The sequence below is a fragment of the Triticum urartu genome, chromosome 3 (genome assembly GCF_003073215.2).
Source record: "Triticum urartu cultivar G1812 chromosome 3, Tu2.1, whole genome shotgun sequence".
In the NCBI taxonomy this organism is placed as follows: domain Eukaryota; kingdom Viridiplantae; phylum Streptophyta; class Magnoliopsida; order Poales; family Poaceae; genus Triticum; species Triticum urartu.
Window position 1 is genome coordinate 267,673,497 of NC_053024.1, and position 27,966 is coordinate 267,701,462.

Genomic DNA, 27,966 nt, shown 5'->3' on the forward strand with positions numbered 1-27,966 from the left:
GCGACAGGTTGGGTTGATAGGTTGGGCACCGACTGCCAAAAGGTGTCGGGTCACGGTGTGGCTATCTTGCAAGGGAAGCTTGACTGGGGTTTGACTGAGGTCTGGTGGGTTGGTTTACCTAAGTTTATTGACCTGGCTAAGATAGGATTAGCCAATGGTCAGCCTGGCTCTGATACCAAGTCTGTCGCGACCGGTTTTCCGGGCTTTAATTTCCAGAAAAAGGCCGTTGTGCTCACCAGCCCCAGGATTACTGTTAGCTGATGAGGCACCAACTTGTTACGGAAATACCAAGCAAAAGTGCGAAATATGTAGTACAAGACCATTGTGGCCTATGAGTACATCAAATGGTTTCTAGTGGTTGAGGGCGGAAGCGGTTTGTGGATCACCACGGTCTATGGGACTCCATTTCCCACAGGAACAGCTGACCAGGTTAACTCCTATCTTCACGAGGCTGCTATCACCGTTGCTTAGGTCTCGAGGCTGTCATCACCACGCTCCTCTCCAAGCAAGCAATCTGGCCAAGACAATAGCTAGGGATAAGCCAGTGAGTACTTTGAATGTACTCGCAAACATTAAGAACAGAGGTATAATATAATTGATCAACATACACTGAAATATTCTATGATCACATCGTCAGTCATAAATAAAATCTTGATGCATGCAAGCAGGTTATTTATATGTAACCAGAATATGCAATGATAGAATAGAAATAAAATGCACCGATCGGATGTCTGAAGCGACGTCTCGAAAGGATAGTAAAAGTGAGCATGCCTCAGTCGGGCGTCATAGAGACACCACATAAAGGGCTTATAAAGCAAATAAAATAACAAGCATGCCACAGTCGGGCGTCTGAGCGACGCCACATAAAGGGCTTATGAGAAAATGAAATAACAAACATGCCTCAGTCGGGCGTCTGAGCGATGCCACATAAAGGGCTTGTAAAAATAAATGAAATAACGAACCTGCCACAGTCGGGCATCTGAGCGACGCCACATAAAGGGCTTATAATCATAGTGAATATCCAGGAGGTGGTACCGTCCCAGGGATATTCCTTATTTCAAACAATACAACCGGTTAGTCCATAATGATAACAATCATAACCATCATATATCACATGTCATCATCAATATTCGAGTTTAGTGGTTTCTCCTCCGAAGCCCGACACTAAGAACGACAGTTGACCCATCCCATACTGTAATCCTTAACCATGGACACGGCTATTCGAATAGGTTTAATATCTCTGCAGAGAGTGTACTCTTTACCCACGAGTAACGGATTCCTTTAGTCCATCGGACTAATTCCATCTACGGTCTTTTAATTGAAACACACCTGACTTGCACACACCAGCTTTTACTCGTGTCTGGAATCACCCATGACACCTGTTAAGCAAAACTCTAAGTGGGGAGGCTAGAACCTGCGTAGCATGGGATCAAAGGGGTGCCCCCTAAGGGGTGCCCCCCTCTCGGTCCCAACCGGATACACCCATGCCCCCGGACTAGGTGGCATGCTTACCGGCTACAACCGGTATCTTCCACCATGGCCTCTCTGTACGGTGTGTGCCAAGACAAGGGTTAACAACTTACTAAACCATACCCCACCTACGGTAGGGACCAGTGGCAGTACGAAACGAGTATGGGGGTTACCGGAACAAGACTCAATCTATGGCCGACTCAGGAGGCTTATGAGTTTCCTGCATGACATGTATATCAAATATATTTCAACCAATGAAATCACCACCCATTCTACCTTACTATGCCATACCGGACATAACCGTCCCGACGGGGACCGGCGACAAGCTCACTCCTACCCAAGGCAGAGGCTTTCCCGGATTGCTTTCCGGCATGCATGCAAGGCACATGAGGATGATTACCATCACAAGTATATTCATTCCCAACAGCAAGGAAAATCACTAATATGCATTCATGCAAATGATCGTATCACCACATAAAATAACGAGTTCTCCGAAATGAGGTGGTGTTATGAACGTGTCAACCAACACATCAAAAATATTCTTGCCAGGGTTCAAGATGCTTGCCTTCATGGTGTGGAAAGGCAGGGTGCACTCCAAATCTTTTGAAAGCTTTCTTCTCTTCAAAAATCCTATTTTCAAAAATATGCAAATAACACATATTTCAAAAACAGTACAAAAAAGTTGTTTGGAAAATTTTCAAATAAATCTTAAAATAAACTAGACAGAATTTGAGAGATGTAGGAAAAAGAATCAACTCATTTGGAGTTATATTTAAAAAGATATAACCAGTCAAAGTTCTGGTCAAAATCTGTTTTTAAAAATAAAACAAAAGGAAAACGTTTCAGCCACGAATACGCTTTCTAAGTAGGGGTTACGTACTTGGGGGTTTTACGCTTTCACTTAGCACGCATGGCGGCGGGGTGGGTCACTGACAGTGGGTCCAGGGGGCCCACTGGTCAGGTTTGACTAGTCCTCACCCTCCTCTTCCTCTGTCCTGAGCGGAGGCGGAACTCCGACGATCGTCGCCGGAGATTGGCGGCACCGTTCGAGACACCAAGGGTGGGGATGGATCCGCGGTTCGAGGGCGGTCCTTTCGGTGGTTGTCAGTCAGATGGGGATGAAGGGAGTCGCCAGCGGCGAGCTTCGCGGCGGCCGGTGGCTTCGGGAGTTTTGGGCGCTTGAATTGCGGTGGCTCCCGGTCGGGTTTGAGTAGCTGGGCGGCTCCGCAAGTCGAAGTGGAGTCATTTGGAGGCGTTGGACGGACGGGAGGGGCTCTGGTTGCGGTGAATGGAGCTAGGACATGGCGGCGGCCGAACCGGCCGGAGTTGGGGAAGACGGCTTTCCCCCGACGATTGCTGGCTGTGGGGGTGCCATGGGGGTGGCCTGAGGTCGCCTGAGTGCTCAGATGAGCTCGGGGGCCTCTCTTTATAGTGCAACGAGGTCGGTTCCACGGCGGTGGATGAGGATGTCGGCGAACCGCCTCTCTGTAGTTTGCAGGGAGACGTGGAGGCGACGAGAGCTAGCCGACGAGCGAGGGGATAAGCTTGCGCGGCTCCCAGGGGCAGGTGGCGAGCCGGGGTGGCTTGGGCGGCGCCGACCATGGCAGGGCGCACTGCGGACGCCGGCGTGCCGCCAAAAGTGCTCTGGCGATTGCGCTGTAGGGCGCCAGGGCGGGCTGGCGTGTTGTGGCGAGAAGGGGAGCGCGTGGCGTGGTTCTATAGTGTGGGCCAAAACAGGGGCGTGACGCGGCGGCTCGTGTGCGTGGCTGCAGTTGGCGCGCTCTGGGCGCGCCCAGTGCACGCCCACCAGCTGCTTGGCGAAATTCCATGGCATGCTAGGTGGCTCAGTTGGAGCTGGGGGTTAGCAGGTCTAGGCTTGGGCTTGCAAGGAGATCAGTGGACAAGTTTGATGGGTCAGAGGATTAGGTTCACAACACAAACTTATACTCATGCCAAAACTGTTCATGCCCACAGGGTGTTTGACAAAATGCCAGAGGCATCTAGGGAGGTCTTGGAGTAGTCAAAAACTCCAGATTGAAGTCTCTTTGGATGTACAAGAGGGTGATGAGGTTAGTTTGTAAAAAGCACAAACTTGTTAGTGCAAGTGTTGCAAAACTACAGTTTTGGACAGGAGATAAATGGCATCATTTCATGAACCAAAAACATTCCAATGGGTGCATGCTCCTGGATTTAGGGGTTTGTTAGGGCCTACTACAAGCAGGAGAAAGCACAAGGTCACTGGAGCAAAATCAAATAGGGTTGCAGTAGAAATCACAAGGCTGGACCAGAATGGAAAAGAGGTTGATTCACTCAAAATTTGCAAATAACATCATTGGGTTTTTGCATAATGTTGAATCATATGTTACTATCAACATCCCATAATTTTGGTGGAGGCTAGAAAGAAATATTTAAATGGGTTGTAGTGCAAAATTGCACTCTGGACCAGAAAAGAAAAATTGATGCAGAGCTCAAAATATTACATGAATAAAAGATATTTTTGCATAAAAGTGATTTAAAAACATCACATGACATGTCCAAATTTTGGTGGGATTTTTGAATAAATTTTTAAAGAGGTTGCAGTTCAAATATGGCCATATAACCTGTAAAAAACCATTTTTTCAAGAAAATAAAGATCAAGAAAATTAATTATGTAATTAGTTCTACTAATAAAAGAAAAATTTTTCTTGAGTGGTTAAAAAAGTCCAAAAACATATTTGAAAAGGTTTCACTTTGGGGAAAAACTCCATAATAACAAGGGAGAAAAAGGTTCAAAAATAAAAAGGGAGCCCAGAAAATAAAAGTTTTAATTTCCTGGCAAAATTTTAATTAATAAAACAAGGTCAAAAATTTGGGGTGTCACTCCTTCCTCCGCATCCAACCCCACTTCGGGCTGTGGCTCAAGGTCTTCAATGTGAAGCCGAAGGTGGTGGATGGCCAACACGCGGAGTGCGGAGGCGCCATGGTGAGAAAGCTGACCAATGTCTCCTGGCCAAAAGGTACTTTCGTGGAGACTGTCAAGGAATGGTAGAAACTGTGGTTCTACATCACAGAACCCCGCGGTGCCACCTGGGCCGCGGCTGCCGAATTCAACTCCAGCGCTCCAATGCGACTCACCTCCTAGGTTGTGAAGGGCCCAAATTGGTCCTCGTCAGATGAGCTGATAGCACTGCAAACGCGCATTCAAAGCATGGTGGATAAAGACATCAAGCTTGTCGACATAATCCAGGTGATGCTGGTCCGCCGGATCCTCCCATGTCAAAGCCGAAGTCGCCCTTTATGGGAGTTTGATTCGAAGAAGAACCAAACCCTGAAGAGGCTCTTCGAAACCACTCACGAAGATGCCTGGAAGTTGCTCTTCAAGGGCAACGAGACATCGCCAGCCACAGACTCGGACCGCGGGCACGACATTAACCACCTGGCCAACGAGGCAATTTTTTTAATGCATCCTCTACTTGCTTGTTTCAAGGATGATATATGAGCTTTTATTATCATTACGTCTTCAGGAATGGATGGAGAGGGCGAAGCGAATTCGGTGTCCGGCTCCGCTACCTGAGGAAGAAGTCATCCTGCGTCTAGCGAAGATGCCGGTACCGGCTCCTTTTCTTTCTTTCTTTTTTTTCGTCCAGAGTCTCATCCCGACTTGTGTGGGAATCATAGTCTCCATCATCCTTTCCTCACATGGGACAATGCTCTAATGATGATCATCACACTTTTATTTCCTTACAACTCAAGAATTACAACTCGATACTTACAACAAAATATGACTCTATGTGAATGCCTCCGGCGGTGTACCGGGATTGTGATGAATCAAGAGTGACATGTATGAAAAATTATTAACGGTGGCTTTGCCACAAATACGATGTCAACTACATGATCATGCAAAGCAATATGGCAATGCTGATGCGTGTCATAATAAATGGAACGGTGGAAAGTTGCATGGCCCTCATGTTTCATGCATTTAATAACTCACAAATGGTGCATCGGATCAAAATGATTTATATATTAAAAATGCTTAGAAATTCATCTAGTTTCATAATATGCTACTTTCATCCATGTTAAAAATGTTTAAACTTGTTGCTTGCTTTGTTTTGCTATATTGTCATGCTAAAATGCTTTAATTCATAACTAAATAACCGTAGCTCCGAATATAATAATCTTTATATGTAAAGGGGGTAGAAAAATGCCTAGTTTAACATGGTGCATTCATCTTGCATGTTTAAAAACTCTAAAATTTTGTTTAGGGAAGAACAGTACCAAACCCATAAATTGCACATGAGGATTTTCGGGACTTGTTTGTTGTCGTTCCGGCCTCATTTAAACTTTCCTATATAGGTAGTTTTCATATGCTTCACCCCTTGCCTTGTTTAACAACATTTAAATATTGTTGGGTACATAAACGAGACCGAACTAAATAACTTTAATGTGGTGTTTCGTCAACTTAATTTCTAGTATTGTTTGTGCATTTTGCCATTCCATGCCTCATTAAACCGGACATGCATCATACTTGGTTGTGCATGATTCCATGTTCATGTGATGGTTGTTTACTTTGTTGTTTGCTTCTTTCCGGGTTGCTTCTCTCCTTAGCTTCGGTTTCGTTCCAGAGTTGTGAGGATCCGTTCGACTACGTTCATTTGTCTTCTTCATGGACTCGTTCTTCTTCCTTGCGGGATCTCAGGCAAGATGACCATACCCTCGAAATCACTTCTATATTTGCTTGCTAGTTGTTCGCTCTACCGCTATGTTGCGCTACCTACCACTTGTTATATCAAGCCTCCCATATTGCCATGTCAAGCCTCTAACCCACCTTCCTAGCAAACTATTGTTTGGCTATGTTACCGCTTTTGCTCAGCCCCTCTTATAGCGTTGCTAGTTGCAGGTGAAGCTGAAGTTTGTTCCATGTTGGAACATGGATATGTTGGGATATCACAATATCTCTTATTTAATTAATGTATCTATATACTTGGTAAAGGGTGGAAGGCTCGGCCTTATGCCTGGTGTTTTGTTCCACTCTTGCCATCCTAGTTGCCGTCATACCGGTGTTATGTTCCTTGATTTTGCGTTCCTAACGCGGTTGGGTGTTATGGGAACCCCTTGACAGTTCGCTTTGAATAAAACTCCTCCAGCAAGGCCCGACCTTGGTTTTACATTTTCCTAACAACCTATTACCCTTCCCTTGGGTCGGCCAACCCAAGGGTCATCTTTATTTGACAGTTCTTCTCTAAGTGTTGGTCCGAACCAAGCCGCCTGCGGGGCCACCTCAGGGAAACTCGAGGGTTGGTTTTACTTGTAGCCTGTCTCATCCGGTGTTGCCCTGAGAACGAGATACATGCGACACCTATCGGGATTGTCGGCACATCGGGTGGCTTTGCTGGTCTTGTTTTACCATTGTCGAAATGTCTTGTAATCGGGATTCTCAGACTGATCGGGTCTTCTCGGGAGAAGGAATATCCTTCGTTGACCATGAGAGCTTGTGATGGGCTAAGTTGGGACACCCATTATCACATCCCTAGTTCTGGTATGATCTAGGCTTGCTTTGTGCATCATATTTAAGTTTCAAATGAAATTGAAATGGGGAATGTTTCAAACCCTAGCACCAAAGCAAATTCAAATAGATTCAATTTAAAAATGGAATTTCAATGAACCCAAAATGCTTTTCAAAAATGTTCACGGTCTTTGGAAAATGTTGGAAACTACAACCAGAGGTGATGCACATTTTTGCTAAACATTTTGGATTTTTGAATGAACCCATATGTATTTGAATTGGAGATGTTTAAATAATATAAATATTTTAAAGGCTCCAAAAATGTTGGGAATTGGTGAGGGCCTCTGGTATATTATAAATAGTGGTCACAAGGAATCTCAACATTTTTAGAATTGTGCTAGTATTTATTTTAAGTCAAAAACAAATGTCAGAAATAGAAAAGAAAACAAAACAGGGAAAACTTACCTGGGCCACATACCTGAGGCCTGGCACTGTGCGGCCCAGCTGGCCGGCCCAGCCAGCTAGCCCTGCCAGTTGTCGTCTCCACCGCGCCAGGAGGATGCCGACCACGCGCTCGCCGCACGCGGCCATGCGCCTGGCCACCATCTGCCTCCCTGCTTGCTCCGCGACCCCTTGCAGCATCGCCACACACCCCCCAGGCCCCTCTCACTCTCCCTCTCCCTCATCCTCTCCTCTTTCACCCTCTCCCGCGACAGCCGAAGCGCTGCCGTCGCCGCAGCTCACCGCCGACGCGCTCCCCGCCGTCCCCTCGCCCCTCCGTCATGTCCACGCGCTCCGCCGCTGTGGGCTACGCCTCCTCATCGAGACGCACGGCGCCGGACGCCCTGGAACGCCGCCATCGCCATCGTCTTCCACCTTGGGCTCCGCCGTCCACCACCGTCGATTCGCTGTCACCAGGTCTCCCTCGAGCTCGCCGTGCTGCTTCGCGTGATCGCCGAGAGCATCTTCCCGTTTCCCCTCTCTTCTCCCCCTCGTTCCTGTGTCGTAGTCGTTGTTTCCACCCTGGTCGAAGCCATCGCCGTCGCAGCCCCTCGCCGTCGTGGCCACAGCCACCGCAGCTCGTAGCCGAGCTCGCCGTTGCACTCAGTGCACTCCGGCGAGTCGAGCGGACCCGCTCGCAGCTCCTGCCGTGCTCCACAACACCCCACGCACACCTGGCCAAACTCCGGCCACCGCACTCGTCGTCGCCGGCACCACTCCGGTCACTCCCCGGTCGCGCCACCACCACGGTTGGATGCGGACGAGCGTCAGCATCCCGTAGTTGCGCTCCGCGCGCCAAACAGTGCTCTATAGGCAAATCCCGCAGTGCACCGCCGCGCGTGGACTCACCGGCGGCTAAACGCCGGCGACCGCAGACCCGTTGACCGGCGTGGGTTGACCCCACTGCCCGGTTTGACCTCTCCCTCTCTCTCTCACTAACTTGCGGGCCCACCCGACAAATTACTCTAGTTAGCACTAATTAACTAGTTAGGTTAGTCACTTCAGTCACTCACTAGTGGGCCCTGCCTAGTTAGTTAGGGCTAACTAACTTAGTTAGTTGACTGGGTCACTGACCAGTGGGACCCACTGGTTAGGTTTGACCTGGTCAGCCCCATTTGACTCGCTGAATCATACCACTGTCATGCTGACGCAGTTATTCATTTTCTGGTATTAAAATAAATTAGGAAAATCTAGAAAATGATATAAACTTCCAAAATTCATAGAAATTCAACTGTAGCTCATAATGAAATAAATTATATGTAAAAAATGATCAGATAAATGCAAGGAATCCATTTATGCCAGTTCCATGCATGAAAAACCAACTTATACATGATGTTTAAGTGAAAACATAATATGGGCATTTTAAATGCTTCATTTTGAATTTGCATTTAAATCTTTGATTCAAATGGGCTTCAACCAACTTGGTAGCATCTTGCATTAGCCCAAACACTAGCATTTGCACATGTCATGTTCATGCATCATATTGTTGCATTTGTTTGTGTATTGGTCGCCGGCACCGTTTCTTCTCGATAGGTTCCACTCCTAAAGGTGTTCCCGAGTACCTGTCAGAGGAGCAGTGCCCCTTCGTTGATCTATCAGGCAAGCAATCCCCCTTGAGCATTTCGATAAAATCCCACTCTCTCGCTCCTGCTCCTTATACTGCATTAGGACAACAACGATTCAACTGCTACTTTTCTGATGTGGTAGTTGAACCCATTCCTCTGCATGAGCTGTCATTGCCACAATAAAAAGTTGAAACCCACTAGCATGAGTAGGAGTTGCTTGAGCCTTGATGTGCCTACTCATCCATGCTTGTTTTCTTTATGCCAGCTATGCTTAGAATTGTGTCAGGTCTGATTCATCGGGAATGAATCGGAGTGGTGAATATGTCCTACCGATAAAGGCTAAGTGTGTGAACACGTTTCGGTAAAGGTAGCCATGAGAGGCCATGTAGGAGTACATGGTGGGTTGTCTCATTGGAACCGTCCCTAAGCACCGAGTTCTGTGTATGTTATCCAAGTCCAGTTACTACCACACATTGGGTTCCGGTTACCCGGCCCCTCTCGGCTTATTAATCTACTTGATCTCTATCCAGGAGTTGCAACTAGTTTCTGGCGTTTGTAGGTAGTGCTAGTTGTCTACCAGGTGGTGTCCGACAGGACGGGCTTGGGACAGTCTAGGCACCGTGGCACGGTGTACCAAGTGGCACCCGGATGGTGGGCTTGGGAACCCTGCACACATCGTTTGGGGCCGTACTGGAGACTTCGGCTGGAACTCCTTGCGGATGGAACTCGAATAGGAGATAAACCTAGACAAGAGACTTTTGTGGTTAGTCAGGTCGTGGCTGACACCCTCGCCCGGCTTCCGCATGAAGGTTGCCGAGGTGCATGACGTGTACAGGGCGATAAGTGGTGAGAGCGTGTGTGAAGAAGTACACCCCTGGAGGGTTAAAATTATCTATTCGAATAGCCGTTTTCCTCGGATATGGAAACTTGGAGGACTTATGTAGTACATAGACAACTTGAAGTGGATACTCTAAAATATGCAAGATAAGCGTGAGTGCTATGGATGGCCTTCTCGTAGGGACACGGGAACGGATCCATAGTTGAGTTTTGATATGGTGAATATGTGGACTCGTGTGCGTCTTCTCACCTCAAAGAAGTTTCTGATACTCGTAGTATAGGTCTGCCACTGAGTGAAAGCTGGCTTGCTGCTGTTAAAACTCCACCACCCCCTTTGTTGATAATGTTGCATATGTAGATAGTTCTGATGTAGGACTTGCTGAGTACCTTCATACTCACGTTTTCTTATTTACGTTTTGTAGTTGGTTACGCTAGTGACTTCGACGAGTAGCTTGTATCCTAGCTACGATCTTGTACCATTGGGAGGGTCTTGTAGATAGTCAGGCTTCTCAGCCTTTTTCTTTTGTAGTTGTCTGTACTCAGACATGTAATGCTTCCGTTGCTTGTATGATTTTAATGATGGGTCATCAGACCCCTGTTTGTATTGAATGCTATGTGTCTCTTCTGGGCCTTTATCTATATAAGTTTGAGTTATGTTGTGATGCCATGTTGTACAGCACATACTTGCATGTTATGCGTATGTGTAACGTGTATTGCTATGTGTGGGATCCGACAATCTAGTTGTTTATCCTTGGTAGCCTCTCTTATGGGGAAATATAGTCTAGTGCTTCCACTGAGCCTTGGTAGTCCGCTACAGCCCGGTTTACCGGAGTCCAGTTAGCCCAACACTACTGCTCTGGAACACTTAGACTGACCGGCATGTGATTCACTTCGTTCTTGTGTCTGTCCCTTTGGAGAAATGTCACGCGGAGACATCCGGAGTCCTGTTAGCCTCCTACAGCCCGGGTTTACCGGAGTCCTGTTAGCCCAGTTGCTACAGCCCGGATTCATACGCAGCTGATCGACATGCTCAAGGTTGATTCATGTATGCCTGTCCCTGTAAGTTAGTGCCACTTTGGGTTCACGACTAGTCATGTCGGCCCGGGTTCTCTGTCATATGGATGCTAGCGACACTATCATATACGTGAAGCAAAAGGCGCAAATGGTCCCGGGCCAGGTAAGGTGGCACCCATGGGGATACCGTGTGTGAGGCCGCAAAGTGATGTGATGTGCTACATGCTAGATCCGTGTTACTTAGGATCGGGGTCCTGACAGCGTTGGTATAAAAATTGGTCCAAGAAGGTCCATGAAAATGTTCATGTTGCTCTCTGAAAATATTGGTCAGAGGTAAAATTCAAACAAATATTTTTAGGAGCTCATAAATATTTATTTTGGCCATTTGGAATTAATGCAATACTTATTTGCATTGGATATATATATGTTTTATATTTTATATATGTCCAAAAATTATGCTAGTTGATGAGGAGCTCTGGAATAATACCACTAGCTCCTACAAAAATTGGCATAAGTAGATAAATTAGTTTGGTATTGTTTTTAAATTAAACAAATGTCAAAAAAATGGAAAAGGAAACAAAAAGGGGAGAAAACCCACGAACACTTACCTCCTTGTGCAGCCTGGCCTGGCCCAGTGGCCAACAGGCCTGCCCAGCCGACTGGCCAGTGCTAGTCGTCGTCTCCACCGCGCCAGGAGGACAGGGACGTGTGCCCGCGGTGCGCACGCACGCGTCCGGCCACCACCTGCCTGTCTGCCTCACCCCCCCCCCCGTCGCCCTGGACGACGCCACGCGCCGCCCCGCACCTCTCTCTCTCTCTCGTGGCCTCCCCTCCTCTCCCTCGCTCTCTCCCGCGAACCCCGAGCGCTGCCGTCGATGCCATTCGCCATTACCGTGCCCACTACCACGGCCTCGCCCCTCTGACGTGCCCAAGAGATCCGCGCCGTCTTCCTCGTCCTCGAAACCAAGCCACGCGCCTCGGGAGGCCCTAGAGCGCCGCCATCGCCATCGTCTTCGTCACCGGCTGTCCGAGATCGCCGACGATGCTGACGTCTTCCCCAAGCTCGCTGACGCCTCCGCTGGATCCGCCGTGAGCTCTACCTTGTTTCCCCCTCCTCCCTATGCTCGTTTGCCCCGTCTAGCTAGCTCAACCACCGCGCCCGTGACCACCTCGCCGCCGTCCATGTCGCCGTCGTCCTTCTGACCCGCTTCCGCCTAAACCAAGCGCGTCACCGTGCTCCTGGTGACGCCAAGAGGCCGTAGAGGCACTCCGCAGCCCCTGTCATGCCCTGTAGCTCGATCCTGCCCGAACCCGCGCGCCGGCCACTGCCCTGAGCTTCGCTTCAGCGAGCTCTGGCCACCCCAGCTCCTCCTACCCGCTCCGCTGGATGTGCAAGAGCCCGGGGTACGCCCCGGTGCCCTTAGTAGCCGCCCCCGTGGCCTGTAACGCAGACGCCGCCGCGTCCAGAGGTTGCCGGCGTTAACCTCGCCGGCTCGACGTGCGGGCCCGACCTGCCAGGTGATTAGTGGGCCCCAGCGCCACTAATTGTAGTTAGATTAGTAAAAAAACCTGTTAACTAACTGAGTCACTGACGTGTGGACCCCACACATCAGGTTTGACCTGGTCAACCGCGGTTGACTCGCTGACGTCATGCCACTGTCATGCTGGCGCAGTTATTCATTTTCTGGTATTAAAATAAATCAGGAAAATCCAGAAAATGATATGAACTTCAAAAATTCATAGAAATTCAACCGTAGTTCAGATTGAAATAATTTATATATCAAAAATTATCAGAAAAATGCAATCTATCCATCTGTACCATTTTCATGCATAACAAACCAACTTATACCTGTTGTATAGGTGAAAACACATGAATGTCATTTATAAGAGTTTATTTTGGAGATACATTTGAACCTTTGGTTATAATGGACTTCATGCAAGTGAATGATATCTACATTAGCTCAAACAACATCACATCTACATGCCATGTTCATGCATCATATTGTTGCATATGATTGTGTATTGATTGTCGACACAGTTCCTTCTCGATAGGTCCTACTCCGGAGAGTGCTCTAGAGTACCTCTCTGAGGAGCAGTGCCCCCTGTTGATCTAACAGGCAAGCAAACCCCCTTGTTCATTCCAATACATTCCTACTCTCTCGCTCCTGCTCTCTTTTATCACATTAGTACAACAACGATTCAACTGCTACTTTATGCTGCGGTAGTTGAACCCATTCCTCGGCATGACCTGTCATTGCAACAGTAAATAGTTGAAACCCACTAGCATGTGTAGGAGTTGATTGAGCCATGTTGTGTTCCTACCATGCATTGCCTGCTATTGCTTAGAGTATGTGAGGTCTGATTCATTTGGGAATGAATTGGAGTGCAGTGTTATGTTCTGATGTTGAGAGTTAAGTGTGTGAACACGATTTGGTAAAGGTAGCGGTGAGAAGCCATGTAGGAGTACATGGTGGGTTGTCTCATTGGGACCGTCCTTAAGATCTGACTTCTGTGTAAGTTGTCCAATGACTAGCTACTACCGCACATTGGGCTCCGGGTGCTCCAAGGTCTCTCGACTTATTAACCGACTTGATCTCTGTCCAGGAGTTGCAAATACTTTCGTCTGTTTGTAGGTAGTGTTAGTAGTCTACCAAGTGGCACCCGGCCAGGTGGGCTTGGGACAGACTAGGCACAGTGGCACGGTGTACCAAGTGGCACCCGGATGGTGGCCCTGGGAACCCTGCTCACATTGTTTGGGGCCGTGAGAGACACCCCGGCCAGATCTCCTTGCGGATGGAACCCGAATAGGCGATAAACCTGGATGAGAGACTTGTGTGGTTAGTCAGGTCGTGGCTGACACCCTCGCTGGGCTTTCGCTTGAAGGTTGCCGAGTACACATCGTGTAAACGGCGATAAATGGTGAGAGCGTGTGTGAAGAAGTACACCCCTGCAGGGTTTTCATGATCTATTCGAATAGATGGGTCCGCGGTTATGGACTTCTTCGATGCTTACGTGGTACATAGACAACTTGAAATGGATACTCTAAAATGCTCAAGACAAGCGTGAGTGCTATGGATGGCCTTATCGTAAGGAGACGGGAATGAATCCATAGTAGAGTATTGATGTGGTGATTAGTGGACTCGTGTGCGCTTTCGTACCTCAAAGGACTTACCCGTAGTCATAGAATAGGATAGCCGCAGAGTCAAAGCTGGCTTGCTACAACTGAACCCCACATTGCCTCCTTGATAGTTGATACTAATGCATGTATGATAGGATCTAATGTAAGTCTTGCTGAGTACCTTTGTACTCACGTTTGCTTTACTTATGTTTTGCAGATGAGACATCTGTCTCACTAGTAGTTCCACTTGGACTTCGACGAGTAGCTTGCTACCCCAACTACGATCTTGTACCCTTGGGAGGCACTTGTAGATAGTCAGGCTTCTCAGCCTTTTTCATTTGTAGATGTTTGTACTCAAACATGTAATGCTTCCGTTGCTTGTATACTCTGAATGATGGGTCATGTGACCCATGTTTGTATTTAATGCTATGTGGCTCTTATGGGCCTTTATCTATATGAGTTTGAGCTATGTTGTGAAGCCATGTTGTACAACACATACTTGCATGTTATGCATACGTGTGACGTGTATTGCTATGTGTGGGATCCGACAACCTAGTTGTCTATCCTTGGTAGCCTCTCTTATGGGGAAATGTAGTCTGGTGCTTCCACTGAACCATGGTAGTCCGCTACAGCCCGGTTTACCGGAGTCCTGCTAGCCCAGCACTACTGCTCTGGAACACTTAGACTAGCCGGCATGTGATTCACATCGTTCCTGTGTTTGTCCCCTCGGGGAAATGTCATGCGGTGATTTCCGGAGTCCTGCTAGCTTGCTACAGCCCGGATTTCCGGAGTCATGTTAGCCCAGTTGCTACAGCCCAGATTCACACGCTGATGACCGACATGCTCGATGTTGTTTCATGTATGCCTGTCCCTGTAAGTTAGTGCCACTTTTGGTTCATGACTAGTCATGTCGGCCTGGGTTCTCTGTCATATGGACGCTAGCGACACTATCATATACGTGAGCCAAAAGGCGCAAACGTTCCTGGGCTAGGTAAGGCGACACCCGTGGGAATACCGTGTGTGAGGCCGCAAAGTGATATTACGTGTTACATGCTAGATCGGTGTGACTTAGAATCGGGGTCCTGACAGCTTTGGTCCTTGTCACATCCCTAGTTCTTGTATGATCTAGGCTTGCTTTGTGCATCATGTTTAAGTTTCAGATGACGTTGAAATGGGGAATGTTTCAAACCCTAGCACCAAAGCAAATTCAAATAGATTCAATTTAAAAATGGAATTTCAATGAACCCAAAATGATTTTAAAAAATGTTCATGGTATTTGGAAAATGTTGGAAACAACAACAAGAGGTGATGTACATTTTTGCTAAACATTTTGGATTTTTGAATGAACCCATATGTATTTGAATTAGAGCTATTTAAATAATATAAATATTTTAAAGGCTCCAAAAATGTTGGGAATTGGTGAGGGCCTCTTGTATACTATAACTAGTGGTCACAAGGAATCTCAACATCTTTAGAATTGTGCTAGTATTTATTTTAAGTCAAAAACAAATGTCAGAAATAGAAAAGAAAACAAAATATGGGAAAACTTACCTGGGCCACTTACCGGAGGCCTGCACTATGCGGCCCAGCTGGCCGGCCCAGCCAGCTGGCCCTGCCAGTCGTCGTCTCCACCGCGCTAGGAGGATGCCGAGCACGCGCTCGCCGCACGCGGCCACGCACCCGGCCACCTCCTGCCTCACTGCTTGCTCCGCGATCCCTTGCAGCGTCGCCACGCACCCCCAGGCCCCTCTCACTCTCCCTTGCCCTCATCCTCTCCTCTGTCACCCTCTCCCGCGACAGCCGAAGCGCTGCCGTTGCCGTAGCTCACCGCCGACGCGCTCCCCGCCGTCCCCTCGCCCCTCCGTCGTGTCCACGTGCTCCGCCGCTGTGGGCTACGCCTCCTCGTCGAGACGAACGGCTCCGGACGCCCTAGAATGCCGCCATCGCCATCGACTTAAACCTCGGGCTCCGCCGTCCACCACCGTCGATTCGCCATCACTAGGTCTCCCCCGAGCCCGCCGTGCTGCTTCGCGTGATCGCCGTGAGCATCTCCCCATTTCCCCTCTCTCCCCCCCCCCTCGTTCCCGCATCATAGCCATTGTTTCCACCCCGGCCCGAAGCCATCGCCTCCGCAGCCCCTCGCCGTCGTGGCCACAGCCGCTGCAGCTCGCTGTTGAGCTCGCTGTTGCACTCAGTGCACTCCGGTGAGTCGAGTGGACCCGCTCACAACTCCTGCCGTGCCCCACAACACCCCACGCGCACCTGGCCAAACTCCAGCTACCGCACTCGTCGTCGTCGGCGCCACTCCGGCCACTCCCCGGCCGCGTCACTCCGGCCACTCCGCGCGCCAAACGGCGCTCTGTAGGGAAATCCCGCAGCGCACCGCCGCGTCTAGACTCGCTGGCGGCTAAGCGCCTGCGACCGCTGACCCGTTGACCGGTCTGGGTTGACCCCACTGCCCGGTTTGACCTCTCCCTCTCTCTCACTGAATTGCGGGCCTTGCCCGACTAATTACTCTAGTTGGCACTAATTAACTAGTTAGGTTAGTCACTTCAGTCACTGACTAGTGGGCCCTGCCCAGTTAGTTAGGGCTAACTAACTTAGTTGACTGGGTCACTGACTAGTGGGACCCACTGGTCAGGTTTGACCTGGTCAGCCCCGTTTGACTCGCTGATGTCATACCACTGTCATGCTGACGTAGTTATTCATTTTCTGGTATTAAAATAAATTAGGAAAATCCAAGAAATGATATAAACTTCTAAAATTCATAGAAATTCAACCGTAGCTCAGAATGAAATAAATTATATGTGAAAAATGATCAGAAAAATGGAAGGAATCCATTTATGCCAGTTCCATGCATGAAAAACCAACTTATACATGATTATAAGTGAAAACATAATATGGGCATTTTAAATGCTTCATTTTGAATTTGCATTTGAATCTTTGATTCAAATGGGCTTCAACCAACTTGGTAGCATCTTGCATTAGCCCAAACACTAGCATTTGCACATGTCATGTTCATGCATCATATTATTGCATTTGTTTGTGTATTGATCGCCGGCACCATTTCTTCTCGATAGGTTCCACTCCGGAAGGTGTTCCCGAGTACCTGTCAGAGGAGCAGTGCCCCTTCATTGATCTATCAGGCAAGCAATCCCCCTTGAGCATTTCTATAAAATGCCACTCTCTTGCTCCTGCTCCTTATACTCCATTAGGCCAACAATGATTCAACTGCTACTTTTCTGCTGCGGTAGTTGAACCCATTCCTCTGCATGACCTGTCATTGCCACAGTAAATAGTTGAAACACACTAGCATGAGTAGGAGTTGCTTGAGCCTTGATGTGCCTACTCATCTATGCTTGTTTTCTTTATGCCAGCTATGCTTAGAGTTGTGTCAGGTCTCATTCATCGGGAATGAATCGGAGTGGTGAACATGTCCTACCGATAAAGGCTAAGTGTGTGAACACGTTTTGGTAAAGGTAGCGATGAGAGGCCATGTAGGAGTACATGGTGGGTTGTCTCATTGGAACCGTCACTAAGCACTGAGTTCTGTGTATTTTATCCAGGTCCAGTTACTACCACACATTGGGTTCCGATTATCCGGCCCCTCTCGGCTTATTAATCTACTTGATCTCTGTCCAGGAGTTGCAACTAGTTTCTGGCGTTTGTAGGTAGTGCTAGTTGTCTACCAGGTTGTGTCCGACGGGACGGGATTGGCACAGACTAGGCACCGTGGTACGGTGTACCAAGTGGCACCCGGATGGTGGACTTGGGAACCCTGCACACATCATTTGGGGCCGTACTGGAGACTTCGGCCAGAACTCCTTGCGGATGGAACTCGGATAGGCGATAAACCTGGACGAGAGAGTTGTGTGGTTAGTCAGGTCGTGACCAACACTCTCGCCCGGCTTCCGCTTGAAGGTTGCCGAGGTACATGATGTGTACAGGGTGATAAGTGGCGAGAGCGTGTGTGAAGAAGTACACCGCTGCTGGGTTAAAATTATCTATTCGAATAGTCGTTTTCCTCGGATATGGAAACTTGGAGGACTTATGTAGTACATAGAAAACTTGAAGTGGATACTTTAAAATACGCAAGATAAGCGTGAGTGCTATGGATGGCCTTCTCGTAGGGAGACGGGAACGGATCCATAGTGGAGTTTTGATATGGTGAATATGTGGACTCGTGTGCGTCTTCTCACCTCAAAGAAGTTTCTGATACTCGTAGTATATGTTTGCCACTGAGTCAAAGGAGGCTTGCTGCTGTTAAAACTCCACCACCCCCTTTGTTGATAATGTTTCATATGTAGATAGTTCTGATGTAAGACTTGCTGAGTACCTTCGTACTCACGTTTTCTTATTTAAGTTTTGTAGTTTGTGACACTAGTGACTTCAACGAGTAGCTTGTATCCCAGCTACGATCTTGTACCCTTGGGAGGGTCTTGTAGATAGTCAAACTCTCAGCCTTTTTCTTTTGTAGTTGTTTGTACTCAGACATGTAATGCTTCCGTTGCTTGTATGCTCTGAATGATGGGTCATGAGACCCCTGTTTGTATTGAATGCTATGTGGCTCTTCTGGGCCTTTATCTATATGAGTTTGAGTTATGTTGTGATGCCATGTTGTACAACACATACTTGCATGTTATGCGTACGTGTAACGTGTATTGCTATGTGTGGGATCCGACAATCTAGTTGTTTATCCTTGGTAGCCTCTCTTATGGGGAAATGTAGTCTAGTGCTTCCACTGAGCCTTGGAAGTCCACTACAACCCGGTTTACCGGAGTCCTGTTAGCCCAGCACTACTGCTCCGGAACACTTAGACTGGCCGGCATGTGATTCACTTCGTTCCTGTCTTTGTCCCTTCGGGGAAATGTCACGCGGAGACATCCGGAGTCCTGTTAGCTTGCTACAGCCTGGGTTCCCGGAGTCTTGTTAGCCCAGTTGCTACAGCCCGGATTCATACGCTGTTGACCAACATGCTCGTGGTTGATTCATGTATGCATGTCCATCTAAGTTAGTGCCACTTTGGGTTCACGACTAGTCATGTCAGCCCGGGTTCTCTGTCATATGGATGCTAGCGAAACTATCATATACGTGAGCCAAAAGGCGCAAACGGTCCCAGGCCAGGTAAGGTGGCACCCGTGGGGATACCGTGCGTGAGGCCGCAAAGTTATATGATGTGCTACATGATAGATTGGTGTGACTTAGGATCGGGGTCCTGACACCCCTGCATGGTTTTGAACTTTTGAAAGCCGTGCCCGGGGTTATGTGGCAGATGGGGATTTGCTAACGTCCGGTTGTAGAGAACTTGACACTTAAGTTAATAAAAATGCATCAACCGCGTGTGTATCCGTGATGGTCTCTTCTTGACGGAGTCCGGGAAGTGAACACGGTTGTTGTGTTATGGTTGTGCGTAAGTAGTTTTCAGGATCACTTCTTGATCACTTCTAGCTTCTCGACCGTTGCATTGCTTCTTTGGCTCTTATTTGCGTATGTTAGCCACCATATATGCTAGTGCTTGCTGCAGCTCCACCTTACTAACCCTTTCCTACCCATAAGCTTAAATAGTCTTGATCTCGCGGGTGTGAGATTGCTGAGTCCTCGTGGCTCACACATACTTCCAAACAGTTGCAGGTGCCGATGATACCAGTGTAGGTGACGCAACCTAGCTCAAGTGGGAGCTCGATGAAGATCTTGATAGTTGTTTTGTTTCGTTTCCTGTTGATCAGTAGTGGAGCCTAGTTGGGACGATCGGGGATCTAGCATTTGGGGTTGTCTTCTTTTATTTTGGTTCCGTAGTCGGACCTTTGATTGTACTTTGGTTGATGTATGTTTAACTTGTATTTGTGTGAAGTGGCGATTGTAAGCCAACTCTTTATCCCTTTCCTATTCAGTACATGGGATGTGTAAAGGTTACCCCTCTTGCGACATGCCTACCATGCGGTTATGCCTCTAAGTCATGCCCCGACACGTGGGAGATATAGCCGCATTATGGGCGTTAGGTATGGTGGCTGTTTTGAGGAAGATATAAGGAGGCTTATGTGTGATAGAGCGTATCATATCATGGGGGTTTGGATGCACCGGCAAAGTTTGCACCAACTCTCAAGGTGAGAAAGGGCAATGCACGGTACCGAAGAGGCTAGAAATGGTGGAGGGTGAGAGTGCGCATAATCCATGGACTCAACATTAGTCATAAAGAACTCACATACTTATTGCAAAAATCTACAAGCTATCAAAACCAAGCACTACGTGCATGCTCCTAGGGGGATAGATTGGTAGGAAAAGACCATCGCTCGTCCCCGACCGCCACTCATAAGGAAAGCAATCAAAGAACACCACATGCTTCAAATTTGTCACATAACATTCACTATACATGCATGCTACGTGACTTTCCAACTTCAACACAAGTATTCATCAATTTCACAATTACTCAACTAGCACACTTCTAATATTACCACCTTTATATCTCAAAACCATCTATCAAGCATCCAACTTCTCTTAGCATTTAAAATTTATAACCAAAGTGAATTACCATGTTGTTCTAAAGGACTCTCAAAATGATATAAGTGAAGCATGAGATATCAATTATTTCTATAAGATAAAACCACCGCCGTGCTCTAAAAGATATAAGCGAAGCACTAGAGCAAAAACGATATAGCTCAAAAGATATAAGTGAAGCACATAGAGTATTCTAATAAATTCCAATTCATGTGTGTCTCTCCCAAAAGGTGTGTACAGCAAGGATGATTGTGGTAAACTATAAAGCAAAGACTCAAATCATACAAGAAGTCCCAGCAAAACAAATATCATGTGGTGAATAAAAATATAGCTCCAAGTAAAGTTACCGATAGACGAAAACAAAAGAGGGAATGCCTTCCGGGGCATCCCCAAGCTTAGGCTTTTGGTGTCCTTGGATTTTACCTTGGGGTGCCATGGGCACCCCCAAGCTTAGGCTCTTGCCACTCCTTGTTCCATAATCCATCAAATCTTTACCCAAAACTTGAAAACTTCACAACACAAAACTTAACAGAGAAATCTTGTGAGCTCCGTTAGCGAAAGAAAACAAAACATCACTTCAAGGTACTGTAATGACTCATTCTTTATTTATATGGTTGTTAAACTTACTGTATTCCAACTTCTATATGGTTTATAAACTTTTACTAGCCATAGATTCATCAAAATAAGCAAACAACACACGAAAAAAAATCTGTCAAAAACAGAACAGTCTGTAGTAATCTGTATCTAACGCAAACTTCTGTACTCCCAAACATTCTAAAATAACTTGCTGGACGTGATGAATTTATCTATTAATAATCTTCAAAAATAATTAACTAAATATCACTCTCCAATAAAAAATGGCAGCAATTCTCGTGAGCGCTAAAGTTTCTGTTTTTTACAGCAAGATCAAAAAGACTTCCCCCAAGTCTTCCCAGCGGTTCTACTTGGTACAAACACTAATTAAACACAAAAAACACAAATAAAACAGAGGTTAGATAAATTATTTATTACTAAACATGAGAAAAAAGCAAGGAATAAAAATAAAATTGGGTTGCCTCCTAACAAGCGCTTTTTCTTTAAAGCCTTTTAGCTAGGCATAAGATTTCAACGATGCTCACATGAAAGACAAGAATTGAAGCACAAAGAGAGCACCATAAGAGACATGACAAACACATCTAAGTCTAACATACTTCCTATGCATAGGCATCTTATAGTCAAACAAATTATCAAGGCAAGCAAAAATTAGCATATGCAAGGAAGCAGAAAGAAACAATAGCAATCTCAACATAATGACATAATGATAGGTAATTTAGTAACATGAAAATTTCTACCACCATATTTTCCTCTCTCATAATAATTACATGTAGGATCATAATCAAATTCAACAATATAGCTATTACAAAACATATTCTTAACACGATCCACATGTATGCAAAGTTGACACTCTTCCGAAATAGTGGGATTGACATTAACTAAAGTCATGACCTCTCCAAACCCACTTTTATCAAAAACTTCATAAGATTGAACATTCTCCAAATATGTGGGATCTAAAGTTGACACTTTTCCAAACCCATTTTCAATAATATTGCAAACACTATTATCAATCTCATATTCATCTTGGGGCTTAAATAAATTTTCAAGATCAAAAGAAGTATCACCCCAATCTTGAGGTTTTCCATATCATTAACACAATTGACATTAAGAGAATTTATGATAACATCATTGGAATCATGATTTTCATCGAAGGAACTATCAAGTATGGGTGCAATAGCAACGATCTCATGTTTAACATAAGGAACTATAGCAAATTCATCATCATAAATATTGGCATCATGGCCACAAGAATAGCAAGCATCATGTTCGTCAAGGGATATTTCAATCAAATCATCGGAATCATAATTATCTATATATTCATGCATATCATTATTTTCTTCCGAAGCAATGGTCATTCTTTCAATAAATTCTTTGACGTAGACATTATGAGTATAGTTTTCATAGCAATATTTAAGTATGTCAAAATTTTCAGATTCGTAGAGAGTAATATCATACTTTTCAATCAAAGAAGCAACTTCATAAGCACCCTTAAAAGCAACAAATTCTTCAATTTGTTCGATCTCGTAGTATCTATAAACACCCTTTGCATAAGAGGATAAGATTTCATTGTCATTAAACTCACATAGGTAGGGCAGGTGTTTTTTAGGGTTCTTAGAGAAACAAGTAAGATCACAAATTTCACAAAGATTCCAAGCATAACATAGCAATCTGTTTATTTGATCCCATAAGAGTCTCCCTTTTTCAGACAAACAGTGACGCACAAAATGAGCATGCTCATCTAAAGATTTCCCATCAACTAGGCTATTTGGGGTTTCAGCACGAGCGCATAAGGATCAAAGATGATCCATCTAGAATACTTTAAGTGGATCCATATCAACAAATTTTTAGCAAGCAAAGATGCAAGCAAATAGAAGGCACATGGAAACACGAACAAAGATACATACGGAAAGAAGGCGAACGGAAAAGAGGGTGAATAAAACGGCAAGGGTGAAGTGGGGGAGAGAAAAACGAGAGGCAAATGGGAAATAATGTAATGCGGAGGATAAGAGTTGTGATGGGTACTTGGTATGTCTTGACTTGGCGTCGATCTCCCCGGCAATGGCGCCAAAAATCCTTCTTGCTACCTCTTGAGCACCGTGTTGGTTTTCCCTTGAAGAGGAAAGGGTGGTACAGTAAAGCAGCGTAAGTATTTCCCTCAGTTTTTGAGAACCAAGGTATCAATCCAGTAGGAGACCACGCGCGAGTCACCTCGTACCTACACAAACAAATAAGAACCTCGCAACCAACGCAAGAAAGGGGTTGTCAATCCCTTGACGACCACTTGCAAGAGTGAGATCTGATAGAGATGATAATACTAAGATAAGTATTTTTGGTATTTTATGATATAGATTGAAAGTAAAGATTGCATAATAAAATAGATTGGAAACTTGTATGATCGAAAATAGACCCGGGGGCCATAGGTTTCACTAGTGGCTTCTCTCAAGATAGCATAAGTATTACGGTGGGTGAACAAATTACTGTCGGGAAATTGATAGAAAAGCGAATAATTATGAGAATATATACACATGATCATGTATATAGGCATCATGTCCGTGACAAGTAGACCGACTCCTGCCAGTATCTACTACTATTACTCCACACATCGGCCGCTATCCAGCATGCATCTAGAGTATTAAGTTCATAAGAACAGAGTAACGCCTTAAGCAAGATGACATGATGTAGAGGGATAAACTCATGCAATATGATATAAACCCCATCTTTTTATCCTCGATGGCAACAATACAATACATGGCGTTTCCCTTTCTGTCACTGGGATCAAGCACCGCAATATTGAACCCAAAGCTAAGCACTTCTCCCATTGCAAGAAAGATCAATCTAGTAGGCCAAACCAAACTGATAATTCGAAGAGATTTGCAAAGATAAACCAATCATACATAAAAGAATTCAGGGAAGATTCAAATATTGTTCATAGATAGACTTGATCATAAACCCACAATTCATCGGATCTCGACAAACACACCGTAAAAGAAGGTTACATCGAATAGATCTCCAAGAGAATTGAGGAGAACTTTGTATTGAGATCCAAAGAGAGAGAAGAAGCCATCTAGCTACTAGCTATGGACCCGTAGGTCTGAGGTAAACTACTCACACATCATCAGAGGGGCCATGGAGTTGATGTAGAGGCCCTCCGTGATCAATGCCCCCTCCGGCGAAGCTCCGGAAAAGGCCCCAAGATGCGATATCTTGGGTACAGAAGGTTGCGGCGGTGGAAATAGGGTTTCATGGTGCTCCTGGATGATTGCGGGGTATGTGAACATATATAGGAGGAAGAAGTAGGTCCGTGGAGCTACGAGTGGCCCAGGAGGGGGGAGGGCGCTCCCAGGGGGGTAGGCGCGCCCCCTGCCACGTGGCCGCCTCGTTGATTGCTTAACGTCCACTCCAAGTCCTCTGGATCATGTTTGTTCCAAAAATCACATTCCCGGAGGTTTCATTCCGTTTGGACTCCGTTTGATATTCCTTTTCTACGAAACACTGGAATTGGCAAAAAACTACAATTTGGGTTGGGCCTCCGGTTAATAGGTTAATCCCAAAAATAATATAAAAGTGTAAAATAAAGTCCATTAACATCCAAAACAGATAATATAATAGCATGGAACAATCAAAAATTATAGATACGTTGGAGATGTATCAGGGTCCGAGGGCTAGCTAGATTGAACTTCCACATGTGGAGAGGCTGGTGCTGGCAAGGGAGAATCCGGTGAAAAAGCATCACCTAAATCACACCAGCAAGGCTGGTGTTCTTCTCATCATTTTTATGCGCTTTTGCAGCATCATCACCTCATCGGACGATGCCCAATCTAGGCCCTTGTTAATCTATGACGCGAGCTGCATTGGGGATCAGGATTTAACTCAGGAGTGACGACCCATGTGGTGTTGCGAGGTTCAGTGATGTAGAACCACTCTTGTTTCCATCCCTTCACAATCTCCACAAAGGGCCCTTTGCGCCATGTGACGTTGGGGAGCTTGCTCACCATGACACCGCTGCAGTCCGCATGTTGCCCATCGACCACTTTTGGCTTCACATTGAAGACTTTAAGCCATAGGCCGAAGTAGGGGGGATGCGGAGGAGCACCTTGCGTACGACAATGAACGCAGAAATGTGGAGGAAGGAATTTGGGGCTAGATCATGGAAATCTTGCCCATAATAGAACATGAGGCCGCGGACGAAGGGGTGGAGAGGAAACCCTAGTCCACAGTGGAAGTGGGGGATAAACACCACCCTCTCATTGGGCTCTGGAGTGGGGATGATCTGTTTTTTGGCAGGGAGCCGATGCGCGATGTTCGCGGCTAAGTACCCCGCTTCCTGGAGTTCCTTGACGTTCCTCTCCATGACGGAGGAAGCCATCCACTTTCCCTGCGAGCCGGATCCGACCATGGCTGGAAGGGTTGGGCGGTGGGAAAGGTTGAATCTTGGGCACTGGAGCTCAAGGATAGGAAGGCTAAGGAAGGAAGAAGGCGTGGGGTAAAAAGATGTATCTTTATCCGGTTATATAGGTAGTGAATATCAAGTGCCCCTCACTAGCCTTAAAACTCGCCTATTCCCAAGGGGTCATGTGCTTGGCATGGTTGGATTACCCAAACCCGTATTGATGAAAATCCCACAATAAGGGGGCACGATCTCTGCTTTGACAAGACGTGTCAATAGAGGTTGCGCCTCGAAGCACGAAGCGGGAGGCCAAAAAACGGTTCGAAATAATAAAAAGGCCAGACATGACGTTTTGCCGAAAAAGTTGTCAGTAGATATGCCTTATTAAGTATTGTGCCCTTGTGGTTGAGGGTTGTGACTATTATGCAGAGCCAGATATAGTTCTGTTGTTCAGAAGACTACTTTGTATGTGGAGAAGGAACCCGCCTTGCAACGCCAAAGACAATCTGCGTGCCGAACACATCGTCATTGAAGACTGGTTCAGGGGCTACTGAGGGAGTCCTGGACTAAGGGGTCCTCTGGTGTCCAGGCTATCTGATATGGCCCGGCCTGATGGGCCATGAAGATACAAGGCAGAAGGCCTTTCCCCGTGTCCGGATGGGACTCTCCTTTGCGTGGATGGCAAGCCTAGCATCCGGATGTATAATTTCCTTTCTCTGTAAACCGACTTTGTACAACCCTATGCCCCTCTGTGTCTATATAAACCGGAGGGTTTAGTCCATAGAGGCTAACACAAATCATATAGGCTAGACATCTAGGGTTTAGCCATTACGATCTCGAGGTAGATCAACTCTTGTAACCCTTATACTCATCAAATACAATCAAGCAGGACGTAGGGTTATACCTCCCATAAGAGGGCCCGAACCTGGGTAAACATCATGTCCCCCTTGTCTCCTATTACCTTAGATCCTTTGCCGCATAGTTCGGGACCCCCTACCCGAGATCGGCTGGTTTTGACACCAACGCTAGCTGCAGCAGAGCAGCACGAGAAAGCCGCAGAGGCAGCTCGGACTACTGCTGAGGCCGAACTATCCTTCCTCCATCAGCAGGTTGAAGGCATTTCATCCCTCGTAGAGAAAGACTCGGATGAAGCGGGTCGTCGCTGAGTGCTGCAGCATGAGCGTTCCTTGATTTTTGAGGCCCTCGGGTGCAAGGCCAACCAGGCCCTGAGCAATATTTGCGACGAGAACGTCTCTCGCCCGCTCGAAGCCCACGATGCCGGCTACCTCAGCTTCTTCACCCAGGTCATGGCTCATCTCAAAGGTGAGGCCATGAGGGCATGCCAACTCGTCAAAGAGAAGAGCCGCGACCTTCTTGGGCGCGCGTTCTCGCGCATCTTCAACCACTTTATTCGCTCTGATCCTGACATCAACTTTGATGCTGCGATAGCCCCTGTACCTGGAGCAATCCAAGGCGTCCTGGCGAGCTGGGCGGAAGATCACGTGGACGACCTAATCGCAGAACTTGCCCGTGCCGATGACGTGGTCGTGCCCTCGGCCGAAGAGGGCGGAGCTGACGATGACGATGATGGCAACAAAGATGATGATAGCACATCTCGCTAGGCTTCTATTTCCTTGTTTTCCTGTCAAAACTTTGAATGTGACCCAGCAGGGATGCGAAAGTATTTTTGGAAGAACTTTTTCTGTGATGTACCGGGTGCTATTTACACTCCATGTTGTCACCCCTCTTTTAATTTTTGCGCACTCACAACCCCTGAGTAGGGGCGACCACCGAGTAGGGGTGGCCATCATTGTCGTGCCTGGTCGCAGTGCCCGATTCAAGGTCCGGAAGAGGGTACCTGTCGAGGGTCCTGGGCAATGTGTGCCTCCTTGCTCGCTCGAGAGCGCCGCGTGATGATCTAGAGAGGTGTGCGTGCAGGCAAGGCCACAACTGCTATGGCCTGGGCTCTTAGGGCGTCTTCAGTGCCATCGGGCGACCCAAGCGTGTGCACCATGCCTAGCCGCCGCTCACGGGGTGCAATGGAGTGAGCCACAGGTGCCCACCATCTTTCGCAAAAACGGAAACCAAGCGAAGGGAAAACAACTAGAAGAAGGAAAAAAACAAGGAACCCCCCCCTTTTAAACAAATAACGCAAGAGCTACAAGTTTATTCCAAGAAATAGCCAATTCGACTACAAGAGAAGGCAAAAAACAGTCACGTCCAGCACCTATGCTAGTCTTCTAGTCTTTGTGCCAGCGCAGAGCATGGGGCTTCCACTAGGTGTGGGCATAGTCATTGGGGGACCGCGTCGTCCGCCAGCGCGGAGCATGGGGCTTCCACTGGATGTGGGCATAGTCATTGGGAGACGATCTCGTCCGCTAGCGCGGAGCATGGGGCTTCCACTGAGACGTGGGTGGGAGCCCCCGTGAGGCTCAGGGGCAGCACTCAGGAGACTTCGGGGCGTGTACAACCCCACTCATTATTACATGAGAGTTTCATGAGC